The sequence below is a fragment of the Ovis canadensis genome, chromosome 9 (genome assembly GCF_042477335.2).
Source record: "Ovis canadensis isolate MfBH-ARS-UI-01 breed Bighorn chromosome 9, ARS-UI_OviCan_v2, whole genome shotgun sequence".
In the NCBI taxonomy this organism is placed as follows: Eukaryota; Metazoa; Chordata; class Mammalia; order Artiodactyla; family Bovidae; genus Ovis; species Ovis canadensis.
Window position 1 is genome coordinate 47,435,765 of NC_091253.1, and position 13,410 is coordinate 47,449,174.

The 13,410-nt window shown below is 45.9% G+C and overlaps 1 protein-coding gene across 5 annotated transcripts in view; it reads left to right on the top strand.

Annotated features, from left to right (window-relative positions):
• Positions 1-13,410, top strand: part of FAM110B (family with sequence similarity 110 member B) — a 144,464-nt gene that overhangs the window by 75,725 nt on the left and 55,329 nt on the right. The window lies entirely within an intron of this gene.

Here is a 13,410-nt window from a genome sequence, read left to right on the forward strand (position 1 = left end):
TGTTGTTGATATGTCTGCTGGCAGTTACAGTCTTTTAAGGGCTATGTCATATTAATAGTTACTAGTAATCTCCCTGATAACTGGAAGTGCATGAATTTGAAGACAAAATGAAATGAATGAACAGTGAGAAGCGCTATGTGCTTGGGGAATAAGGTGCTGCTTTCTGGCTAGCCTAATGCTGTGGGGCTAGCAGCAAGCACCCCAGGGTTTGGGACACAGAGATCTCTGTGGGACAGCCTCCCACGGGAGGTCACGTCAAGAGGGCAGAGCCTCGATGCCAGCCAGGGGACAGGCCAAGAGGGTGGGCAGGTATTGGAGGATGGAATGTTTGTGTCCATCCTGGGAAAGACTGAAGGCAAAAGGAGAAGAGGGCAGCAGAGGATGAGATGATTGGATGGTGTCACTGACTCAATGGACATGAGTTTGAGAAAGCTCCAGGAGATGGTGAAGGACAGGGAAGCCTGGCATGCTGCAGTCCATTGGGTTGCAGAATCAGACATGACTGAGCAACTGAAGAATAACACAACAACATAAAGGACATCGCTGGGTGCTTTGTCCCACGTCCACACCACTACCAGATTCCTTCCTGATGGTGAGCATGGAAGCTTCCTATAATCAGACACATCTTCTCATGACGGAGCTGAGGAAGTGGCTGAGCAGAGATCAGTGTCTAGGGGCTTCCTCCGCTTTGACAGAGGGACTGAGATCCCACTGTCACCAAATGAAGTTGGGAATATTTAGGAAAGAGAGGCAGCTCTCTGGTTAACACAGGTCTGCAGGGACCTGACAAGTGGTGAGAAGCAACCCTTATGAAATCACTAAGTTTGAGCCTTGGTGTCCATGTCCCTGAGTGACCACATGTTTTGGTTTCATTGCCAGCCTTCCTCCAGCCTCTTTTCCAGCATTCATATGTAACACACCTTTTTACTTGGACAGCATACCACGCATTTTATAGTTGTTTATTATTGCATAATGCAGAACTTTATTGGGTAGATGGTGTTGGCCTCCAGCAGTCTCAGCATCTAACTCAGGCTGACAGATAAGAATCAGCTCCTGCCTAGTGGAATTCTACAATGTGTGGAGAGATTCAAGAAAAAGCCAACAACACATATCAGTGATCTACCCTGAAATCCATCAATGTTATCACCATGTTACCTTATCCCAGATGTGAGAAGCTCTGACATGAAAGCCTTGAGCTCCTTTTGGCTGGAGGAAACTTGGCGTCTCCTGTTCCCAGCCCCCAGGTCATAGAAAGGCACCTGCTCACAGGTGGGTTTTATGGAGGTTGTCTCCAATAGAGCCTGTCTTCCCAACTCCACTTGTTCCAGGAACCCACCCCTCTTGAGTTGCCCTCAAGTGCAGAGTTTTCTGGAATATGAGACTTTCAAGTGCTAAAAGCAGGACAAGTCCCCAGCAACAAGGGGCATCTTTATCCCTCTTATGATTCCCTGCACCACCCCCTCCCCTCCACCCAAAGGCTGGCTCCTGACAGTAAGGGAATTGGCTGCCCAGGTGACACCAGTGGTAAAGAACCTGCCTGCCAGTTCAGGAGACAGAAGAGATGTAGATTTGACCCCTGGGTCGGGAAGATCCCCTGGAGGAGGAAGTGGCTGTACCCTCTAGTATTCTTGCCTGGAGAATCCCATGGACAGAGGAGCCTGGAGGGCTGCAGTCCATAGAGTTGCAAAGAGTCGGACAGCTGAACACACGTGCATGGTGACCAGGAAAGTACCGGGCGTGGGAGGTGGAGTGGACACAGGCGTAACCTCAGCGCCTCTGCTTGCTGGCCCTGCCAGTGGCTTTCAGCTCAAGCCTCAGTTACCCACATCCCAAGTAAGAATACAAACACAGCCCTACGGATTTGGGGGAGGTCACATGGCAGCCACGGGAAGTGTCAGGGCAACTTAGGCCTGGAAGAGTAGGGCCACTCTTCCTCCCTCCTGGATAGGCTGCCTGGAGGAGATAGTGAGTCACCTTCACAGCGGCATCGTCTTGAGCTTTGTCAATATTACTGTTTGGCAAGATCTTGCATCAGGGAGATGAGAAAGGAGTCAACCCTGTCAGTCCTTAACACAGTGTCATCAGGTTGTAAGCTCTAGCTCTGGGTCCCTGTGTCTAATTCTCAAATAATGCCAAGTCACTGTGTGCTGCTGCTGCTGCTGCTGCTGCTAAGTCACTTCAGTCATGTCCGACTCTGTGCGACCCCATAAACGGCAGCCCACCAGGCTCCCCCGTCCCTGGGATTCTGCAGGCAAGAACACTGGAGTGGGTTGCCATTTCCTTCTCCAATGCATGAAAGTGAAAAGTGAAAGTGAAGTCGCTCAGTGGTGTCTGACTCTTAGTGACCCCATGGACTGCAGCCTACCAGGCCCCTCCGTCCATGGGATTTTCCAGGCAAGAGTACTGGAGTGGGTTGCCATTGCCTTCTCCCATTGTGTGCTGCTGCTGCTAAGTCACTTCAGTTGCGTCCGGCTCTGTGTGACCCCATAGACGGCAGCCCGCTAGTTACTTTAAATTGTTTTTGTATCAGTTTTCTCTTAGGTAAGCTAGAAACAGACAAAAAGTACTTTAGAGATTGCTATGAAAAGCATAGTTTCTGTCTTATTGTCCAAATGTTTTCAGTTGTTTTAGGCTATTTTCACATGTAAAGTTTGTTAAAACTTTCTTCTTTTCTGAGTTTACAAATGCCAAATAAGTCTCCTTATGAAGAATATATATTACTATTGTCATTAACATTTCTCACCACTCCTCGATGCATTCGTTTAAGATTGTTACGTTTTTAAAGTACAAGATGGGTCCTTTATTGTTTTCTTGAAAGTGGTCCCTTCTTTAAGGAAACTAAAAAAGAAAAGGCAGGCGTAAAATGACCTTATCATGTTCTTTGGGTCAAACTGTTGAGTGTTTTCAGCCTAGAAGCTCAGTGCTCCTGTGAAATGTGTATGTGAGTCACCCTTCTGGGGACACACAGCCACCAACCTTTGTGCATTATTCATGTGATTGAACTTCAGGAAGTAGGTTATAATGTTCCCTTTGGTTGTAGTTGCTTGTTATCTTAATCAAACTTAAGCAATTGATAAAGTCAGTTTTCTCCCAGAAAGTCGCCTTTTTCAAAACCTCTCGGGATGGAGTTTTGTTCCTTTAGAGCATGAGTGCTGGGGACTTGAGATTGCTGGCAGCAGAAACACCGTTGCACATTTGTGTGTGTGTGAAATGGCCCTGACCGGGCATGCCTGCTAGCTTTCCACATCACTTCTTCTCCATCTCAGTGTCTCATGAAGCTGGTCATCTGCAGAAAGGAATCTAGTTCTTGTCCATGACTTATCTTCCTTTCATGCCAGCATCTCTGACTTCTGCCTTTTCCCACATCAGTTCTCAGCCAGGCCAGTGACTCCGAGCTCAGGTTCCACCAGGCCTGTCGGGTGGCTCCTTGAAACTGGCAAGGCTGACCTTGAGCAGGTCTCCTGGGGCCAGGGAGAGCCAGCCACCAACGAGAACCTGACCCAGCTCACTGCCTTTTAGAAAAGAAGAGGGAGATGGGGAGGACCTCTGGAAATAGCAGCTGGGATTTCAGTTGTTTTATTTCTCTCATAAAAATTGAAGACTTTTGGAAGAATAGAAATAGGGATATTCCCCTCTCTAAAATAAACCTCCACGACTCAGTGGTTAAGACGTGACCTTCCAATGCAGCGGGTGCAAATTCCATCCCTGGTCAGGGAGCTAAGATCCCCCATGCCTTGTGGCCAAAAACAACAACAACAACAAAAAAAAAACCCATAAAACAGGAGCAATATGGTAACAAATTCAATGACGACTTTAAAAATGATCCACATAAAAAAAACTCTTTAAACTTATATAAATAAATAAAGTTCTCCAGTACACAGATTCTATTTGTGAGGATTTAGCACACATTTCGGGGAAGGCAGTGGCACCCCACTCCAGTACTCTTGCCTGGAAAATCTCATGGACAGAGGAGCCTGATAGGCTGCAGTCCATGGGGTCACTGAGAGTTGGACACGACTGAGCAACTTCACTTTCACTTTTCACTTTCATGCATTGGAGAAGGAAATGGCAACCCACTCCAGTGTTCTTGCCTGGAGAATCCCAGGGACGGGGGAGCCTAGTGGGCTGCCGTCTATGGGGTCGCACAGAGTCGGACATGACTGAAGCGACTTAGCAGCAGCAGCACACATTTATAATGAAGTTCAAGAAGCCACTGCTGATTGCAATTTAAATTATTAAATTACAAATTAAGTGATTTGGCATACTTAAAACACTCTTTTCTTAAATGAAAGACATATTCTGTAGGTTGCTGTGTGCACAGTTTGTTGTTCCTTATTAGTGGCTGTTACACTGTAAGTCAGTTCATTGTCAATGTAGTTTCTTTTCTGCAAAAAAGCAGAAAAGTTAAGGCTGTTGTCTATGGAAGGCCTGCTCTGGGGTGGGGGTCACAGCTCCCTCTGCAGTCTTCACATGCCCTGTAGATTAGTCTTTGTGGTGTAGACAAGGGCACAAGAATTGTACAGAGAGTAACCATGTGACCAGACACACGCTGAGTATAACACCCAGGTCCACCTTGACTCTTCTGTCAGACCCCAGACCTGAATATCATTGCTTAGTGATAGAATCATAAATGGGATGGGAAGATCGGTTGAGGGAAATTGGGCTATGGGGAAAGGGGTGGGAAAGTTTCCAGAGGACACAGCTGTCTGGTGGAATATTATGAGACCCTAGAAGCCAGGGGCTTCCTTGGAGGCTTACTGGTAAAGAATTTGCCTGCAGGACAGAAGAAGCAGGTTTGATCCCTGGCTTGAAAAGATCCCCTGGAGTAGGAAATGGCAACCCACTTTAGTATTCTTGCCTGAAAAATTCCATGGACAAAGGAGCCTGGCATGGGCTGCATTCCGTGGGGTTACAAAAGGGTCGGAGATTACTGAATGACTGAGCATGCATGCTGGAAACCAGGGCAAGTCCTCAATGAATAACAGAAGGGAAGAGGCCAAAAAGTCAAGTGATAAAGAGGCTGTCAGAGCAGGGGTACACCTTCAGGAAAACCAGACCCTCCTGTCTGGTCTGTTCTCCAGCCTGCTGGGTATCTGCTGCCTCACTGTGATCGAGAAAGCATTTGTGTGTTGTAAATACTGACGTTCAAAACCGCATGACACTGCTCAGGACCGTGTGATCCTTGAGCACTGGAGTGTCCTCTCCACACGGGTCTCTCTTCAGTAGCCCAATGCTGTGGTCTCAGTGGGGGTGTGTCCCTCCCCAGATTCCTACGCTGAAGTCTGGATGGCTCCTGTGATGATGTTAGGAGCTGGGGCCTCTGGGCGGTGCTGAAGTCCTAAGGGTGGGGCCCTCCTAAATGGGATTAGTGCCCTCTACAGAGAATGCTCCAAGGAGAAGCCCCACCACTTCTGCCATGTGGGAACACAGTGGGGAGCTGCAGCCCAGAAGAGATCCCCACCAGAACACAACCATGCTGGCCCCATGATCCTGGATGTCCAGCCTCTACAACTATGGGAAATAAACATTTGTTGTTCATAAGCCACACAGTCTATGGCATTTGATATATATATATAATATATATATATAATATATATATATATAATATATATAGCGGCCAAAACATAACTAAGACACCTAGGGTAAATGTAGTTGCTGTGTAATACAGGGAGCCCAGCCTGCCACTCTGATGGCCTAGAGGTGTGGGGGAGGGGGAGGGGAGGGAAGCTTAACAGGGAGGAGATATATATATGTAATTATGTCTGAATCTCATTGTTGTACAGCAGAAAACAATGCAACACTGTAAAGTAATTTTCCTCCAGTTAAAAACTAAACTTAAAAGATGTGGTTGAATATTCATTTCTGTTATTTTGTTAGGTACTGTGTTCACAGATATAACAGAAAACCTGAAAATCCTCCTAATCTGAGTTTCTTCTTTGGGGACTTCCTCCTGTTTGGCAGAGGAGGTGAAATTCTTTCTCGCACCTGGTCTTTCTGGGGTGTTTGGACAGACTTAACTCTTGTAGGTTCATCCGAGCCTAAGATATTGATCTCTTGCTTTTACTTGAGTCTCATGGGCCTGATGCTCTGGAAGACAGACTTAGAGCTGGGCTCAGCAACATCCTTGGTCAAAGAGAAGCAGCTTTGACTAGGACAGTCAGTGGAAGGACCCTCCTCTGGACCAACGGAACTCATGGTTCTTTACCCCATGTGCCCACAGAGGCATCAAACCTTGCACACTCTCCCTGTGCCCCGGGCATTGGTATTGTCATCTCTTTGTCACCAAACAGCTCCATTCCTAACTTTGCCATTTGCTTGTCAATTTGCCTTAGTCTTTGCTCTCAGACCAGTCCACTTAGTAAGCAGAAAATTCTGAAGCCCTGTTTTCCTCTTGTTGCTTCCTGCTCCAAAAATCCTGTTTCTGTCTGGTGGTTGTTTTTCAGTCGTTAAGTTATATCTGACTCTTTTGCTATCCCATGGACCCTAATCTGCTGGCTCCCCTGTCCATGGGATTTTCCAGGCAATAATACAGGAGTGGGTTGCCATTTCCTCCTCCAGGGGATCTTTCCAACCCAGGGATCAAACCCAAATCGCCTGCATTGGCAAGTGGATTCTTTACCGCTGAGTCACCAGGGAAGCCCTTCTTTCTGGTTACCTTTCTGTTTACCTCTGACATTACCTATTAATGTCAGAGTGAAAGTGAAAATCCCTCAGTCATGTCCAGTTCTTTGCAACCCAATGGACTATAGCCTGTCAGGCTCTCCTGTCCATGGAATTCTCCAGGCAAGAATACTGGAGTGGGTAGCCTATCCCTTCTCCAGGGGATCTTCCCAACCCAGAAATCGAACTGGGGTCTCTGCATTGCAAGCAGATTCTTTAACAGCTGAGCTACCAGGAAGCTTGGTAGTTAAAGCCACTTCTCAACTGGGCTATCCACCTTCGTCTAAAGTCAATGTCCATCTCTCTCCTCCTGTTCCCCACACATTTTGCTCATCAGAGTTTGTGAGCTTTCCCTTGCCTGGAATTCCTTATCAATTCCTGTCTCCCAGAGTCTGAGAATTCCTTTGAGGCCCCTTGTAAAACTTACTTTTTCCATTTAAAAAAAAAAAAAAAAAAGAGGATTTTGAGCAAAATCCAAGAATTTTTGCCAGTCATTCATTCAGATTTCTTCACAATTAAATATATACCAGGTACATTTATCAGTAGTCTTGAAATTATTTTTTGCTTGAAGTATTTATATGATTCTCAAGTTCCATGGCAAATTGATGTAAAATTCATCCTTTAATGCAAAGACTTCCCAAGTTCTAAGTAAGAAAGTGAAAAACAAGTAAATCAGAAAGAGAAAAACAAATATCATATATTAACACATATATGTGGAATCTATAAAGATAATGGTGATGGAACAATTTGCAGGGCAGCAGTGGAGACACAGACATAGAGAAGAGGCTTGTGGACACAGTGGGCAGGGAAAGAGAGGGTGGAACAAATTGAGAGAGTAGCATGGAAACGTAGACATTGCTGCTGCTGCTGCTGCTAAGTCGCTTCAGTTGTGTCCGACTCTGTGCAACCCCATAGACGGCAGCCCACCAGGCTCCCGCATCTCTGGGATTCTCTAGGCAAGAATGCTGCAGTGGGTTGCCATTTCCTTCTCCAATGCATGAAAGTGAAAAGTCAAAGTGAAGTTGCTCAGTCATGTCCGACTCTTAGCGACACCATGGACTGCAGCCTACCAGGCTCCTCCGTCCATGGGATTTTCCAGGCAAGAGTACTGGAGTGGGGTGCCACTGCCTTCTCCAACATAGACATTACCATATGTAAAATAGATAGCCAGTGGGAAGTCGCCCTGTGACTCAGGGAGCGCAAACCAGTGCCTGTGACAACCTGGAGGGGTGAGATGGGTGGGAGGTGGAAGGGAGATTCAAGAGTGAAGGGACATAAGTGTATCTATGGCTGATTCATGTTGATATATGGCAGAGAACAACGCAAAATTGTAAAGCAGTTATCCGTCAATTAAAAATAAATAAATAACACTGCCCAGGCTCTCAGTTGTTTGCTGTTTATTAAGAGCAGTGCTATACAAGCCACCCCTGTTGTCCACGTGGCACACCGGGAGGACGTGGGCTGGGGCTGAAATCAGAGAAGAGACTGCAGGTTGTTTTTGCTGAATTCATGGAGTTCTGTGTCCTGATGAACTTCCTGGAGAGGGAAGAAGCTATTTATCAACCCAGGAAGCCCTCCACGAAAATAACAATTTTATTCACCAACACAGAATGGAAAGCAATTGTCAGTTCTTAAATGTCCATAATAGACTGACATCTAAATAGACACGTGGAAACACAATCAAGAGGAAGATTACAGCATCTCCTCCGAGAGGTAAAAGAGACCCACTGATAGCATGAAGCTCAAGTAGAAACTGGATCAAGATTCCACTTGAGGGGCCCGGATCAGTGTTCCTCTCCTGTATGGAGGCCCTTCTTATCCCTAAATCTGCATCTATTCATAACTTTTATTCCCAGTACTCATGGTGCCTCAATCTGTCAGTGCAGGCAGGTCCTTTTTTCATTCTTGGAGGACGTGTTGTTATTGTTGCTTTGTTGTTAAATCTCATCTGACGCTTTGCCACCCCTGTAGGCCACCAGACTCCTGTATCCATGGGATTTCCCAGGTGAGAATACTGGAGTGGGTTGTCATTTCTTCCTCCAGGGATCTTCCCAACCCGGGGATCAAACCCATGTCTCTTGCATTGGCAGGCTTCTTTTACCACTGAGCTACCAGGGATGCCCACCTGAGGACATAAGAGCACTTATTGATCTGGTTTGTGTTACAGGAAGTTGCCTCTACCAGTTTCTCATAGATTATAAGAGGTGTGAGGCGGGAATTCTGTGTTAACTCAGTGTGTCTTTAGAACCCAGCACAGCCTCTAACATGATAGAGGCCTGAGAACAGTTTGTAAGGATTAACATAACTGAGGATGTTCTGCACGTGTAGAGGGTGGTTGTGGGTTTCTCGTCTGCTGCTGTACGAATGTGACGTGTCTGCAGATATAGGCCGTGGCCACGTGGGGGTTAACAGGGCCAGCGGCCCAGGACCTGTGTCTGTTATGTAATGTGCTACATTCTGCTTTTGTGCAGCTGTTTATTCCTTGCTGCATTCCTTGAGTGCTGCTGGTTTGCACACGTGGTGTTGGTGTCCGTCAGTTGTGTACAGGGCTCACTTCACCATGGGACATGCCGCCCATCTAAGGTGGCCTCCAGGAGTGAGAGTGGAGTCAGGTGCCTCATTCGCGGCCTTGGAGAACAGCTCTTTTATTCTAAACATCCTTCAGTCACTAAGCATTTGAGTAAGAGATACTCAATATGATTGAGAAAAACTATATAAACCTGTGACCTTAAGTCTCCCATTAAGAAGCAGGAATTGAAGAAGACACTTTATGCCAGATCTGCAGCATTTTAGGGTTTCTCATTGTACTATATTAATGACACTTGACATTATGTGTGTTTGCCGTGTGTCTTATTAATCTTAAGTATGACTATGTTTCAGAGCACTTTTTGATAATTAGACATTTGCATCCAATCGATCTCTTATTTTTAGTGCTATTGAAACCCACTTTTGAAGTGCTATGTGAAGTGTTCTTAAATTATAAACTAATAAGTAGTGACTTTATTGGCACTTAGCCATGTCTGTGAATAGGACGGCCATGTGATTCTGAGGGTATGTCTAGAGAGTGCAATTTCTGTTTTCTGCTTGTGCCTTATTGCCGTGATATATACAAACGGCCTCCTGCAGATTCCAGTCTCCTCCTAGGTCGGTAAGGTGATGACCTTACCGAGGACCAAAGAGAGTGATGTTCTCGAATGCGTTTCGGAGTCGGAGCATTTCGCAGTGAAGACACGGGCTTGCTAGTGGACGGAAAGCTACAGAGCATAAGGACGTACATGACGTGGCACAAGTAGGAGACTGTGGAGCTGGGGCTGCGCCTGGCATTTACCCAGCACTTCCCAGGGGCCAGGCTTGGTGCTGAGTCCCTCGTATGCGTCACCTCCTGAGGTTCTTACAGAAGGAAGCTGTTGAACAAGCAGGTAGATTCCAACCCTGCTTTGGCTGCAGATCCACCCTTCTCTCTCGATTGTGCTCAGTTGTGTGCACCTCTTTGCAACCCCAGGGACTATAGCCCACCAGGCTCCTCTGTCCATGGGATTCTCCAGGCAAGAATACTGGAGTGGGTTGCCATTTCCTTCTCCAGGGGATCTTCCCAACCCAGTGATCAAACCCAGGTCTCCTGTATTGGCAGGGGAATTCTTTACCACTGTGCCACCTGAAAAGCCCCATCCTTACCGACTTGCCAGAGTGTGTCGCATGTGATGGTTTTGCTGTGCTTAGTGTTTCTCAGACTTTGGAAGTAAATGTGTTTTTCCTTCTTAGGAACCATATTCTTTCAGCCAATTAGATTGACTGAAGGCTTCTCTGACCACAGGATCCCCTTTAGGCGAGTTTATCAGGTGGTGACCCTGAAGAGAAACAGTGCTGTCCCTCAGCTCTGTCCTCACTGTGGGGCCAGAATGCCTCTCCTGTCCCCCACCAGGGACACAGGTCATGGGCACTGTTCCCAGCCCTCTGACTGCAGGCTCCTGATCAGCAGTAGCCATTTGCTTTCTTCATACAGACTTACGCATTTTACGAAGCACTTTCACTTCATCCGCTTGGCAATGGGGGAACTGTTATCCTGGCACTGCGAACGAGGAGGCAGATGCCTGAGAGACGGTAACACTTGAGAGCAGCCTGTCTCAACGCAGAAAGAGCCAGGATACAAGCCCTTCTGTCTCCTGCTCCATCCTGGCTCCAAGACCAGACCTCAGAGCTCTGCTGGGACCAGCACCTCCTGGTCCATCATAGAATCAATGACTCACCTTTGTCAGTGGTTTTCGAACTCTGTTTCTTCAGGTATTGGGTATTTGAGGCTCTGCTCCAGCCCAGACCCTCTGCGTCTGCCTGTTTTACATATGATGTCCCAGTGATATCAACTTGAGGAAAGCTGCAGCTGAAAACTGCTTCAAAAGACAGCTGAGTCCCAAAGTTCTTACTACACCCAGAGCTCTGGTCTCTAGGGGCCAGTGCCAGTTTTTTGAAATATCAATGAAATTGATATAAACATGAATACATTTTCAGTAGTAAAATGTTGGGCTTCCCTGGTGGCTCAGACAGTAAAGAATCTGCCTGCCGGTGCAGGGGACATGAGAGACGCAGGTTTGATCCCTGGGTCAGGAAGATCCCCTGGAGGAGGATGTGGTAACCCACTCCAGTATTCTTGCTTGGAAAATTCCATGTTTAGAGGAGCCTGGCAGGCTACAGTCCATGGGGTCTCAAAGGGTGGAACATGACTGAGCAATTAACACTTTCACTTGCTTTATACCTGGTAGAGTATGCTAGGATTACAAATAATTTCATAATTAATAGTAAGGGATAATCACAACTTTCTGTCTTTCCATTAAAACGTTTATTGTACTGCCTGCATATGTATATTCAGAGAGTCTGTATGAAAGCCCAGATTTTCTCACCTCCCCAGAATCACTCCATGGCTGTCTTCATTATTTTACTGACTTGCTGTATTCCCAGTCCCTTCAGGGCCCAAAGGATGCTTTCAAGTCATATATCTAGTTTAGAACTCCTCTAATAAAATGCCGTTTCCAGAGAGAATGTGCCATCCTTCACAGTTCAGTTTTGAATTCGATGAAATGGTCCCCTTTCTCTCCATAATGCATTGTGTCCTCTTATAGTTTTAGAAGAGATTTGAGGAGAGGGACCTGTATATGCTGCTTTTTATAGGGCTGCCCTGGTGGCTCAGACGATAAAGAATCTGCCTGCAATGAGGAGACCTGGGTTTGATCCTTGGGTGAGGAAGATCCCCTGGAGAAGGAAATGGCAACCCACTCCAGTATTCTTGCCTGGAGAATTCCTCGGACAGAGGAGCCTGGCAGGCGGGCTGCAGTCTGTGGAGTCACAAAGAGTCAGACATGACTGAGCCCCTAACATGTTCATTTTCATGAATATGAACACTTAGTTTTAATAAACCAATTTCTATTTCTCCCATTTCTCAGATTTTAGAAAGATTTAAACACGATTCTCTATCGATTGCGTGCCCTGGAATTTGTGTGGAAGTTTCGAGAACGCTGAAGCCAGTTCTGAGTTAGGCCTTTGTCCTTGGCCAGCCCCCTCCTTGGAGTGTGAGGAGGGGCTGCAGGAGAGGAAGTGATATTTTGTCCCCAGAACCATGAAGGACAGATATTTCGGCCTTCACGCTAGGTCTTGGATCAGAGGGCTCCCAAGGTGAAACCCATGCACGTCCACTCGCTGCCTTGTAAATTTGATTGCTTGTAAATCTGTGACATTTTCCCTTGTAACAACAGTTTTATCTTCTCATGGACATAAATACTGTCTCTGACAGTGGCGGAGTCTGGTGCCGTGAATATTCCTTTAGCGATGGTAAAAACTCTGTAATAAAGCTCTGAGGTTTTAGAATGACAATGAAATGCTCCAACAAAGGGCAAGGACAAGCTGAAGTAAAACCTTCACAGACGAGTGGTTTTATTTCACATCAACTCTCCGGTTCTGATGCTGCCATCAGAGGCTGCCTCCCTGCCTTGTCCCTGTGAAGCTGGGGCCTTCAGCAGGCAAGGATCATGAAGGATTTCATCACTTGAAGGTCATTGGTGGCTAAGCTGTGATTTCTACAGTTCTGAGAACTTAGAGATATCTCAACCTGGTCCTTTGTGCAGGGCATCTATTTAGTTGTTTAAGGTTTATATTTGACTGCTGCCTCCCTCAGCAGTGGTGCTGAAAACATGGTGTCTTAGATTCACAGTCATTTAGTTTTGTGACTTGATTTACTTCGGGGTGTCTTGGTTTTATGGTTTTACCCTTCCTCAAGAAAGACATAGTAGAATCTGAACTCAAAGCCATGATCTTCTACTACTCAAGATACATTTCTTTCCCTGGTAATTTTTATTTTTATTAGCACTCGTGATTACACTTGGCGGTTATTCTATTTGGTGTGATAAATGGATTACAACCAAAATAAGAACCAAAATAATTGTGTTACCTTGAAAAGACACTCACTTGGAGCAACACTGTAAACCTGCTAACATTGTAATGATATGACAGAGCGTTAGAGAAACAGGTGTAATATGGAGACATTGATAATAACTTGTACTTCTGAGTGAAAGTTATTCATTTCAAAAGTCATGATGCCCTTATTTATTTTTAGATCAGGAGATCATCTTTTAGAAAAAAAAGTATTTCATAGAAGTAAAATACTGTTGAAACATTTTTTTTTTACTTTAGAAACGTAGAGTTTCTAAAATTGTGATTGATCTGTTAGAAATTTTTGTTATACCTGATGTATGATTCTGTCCT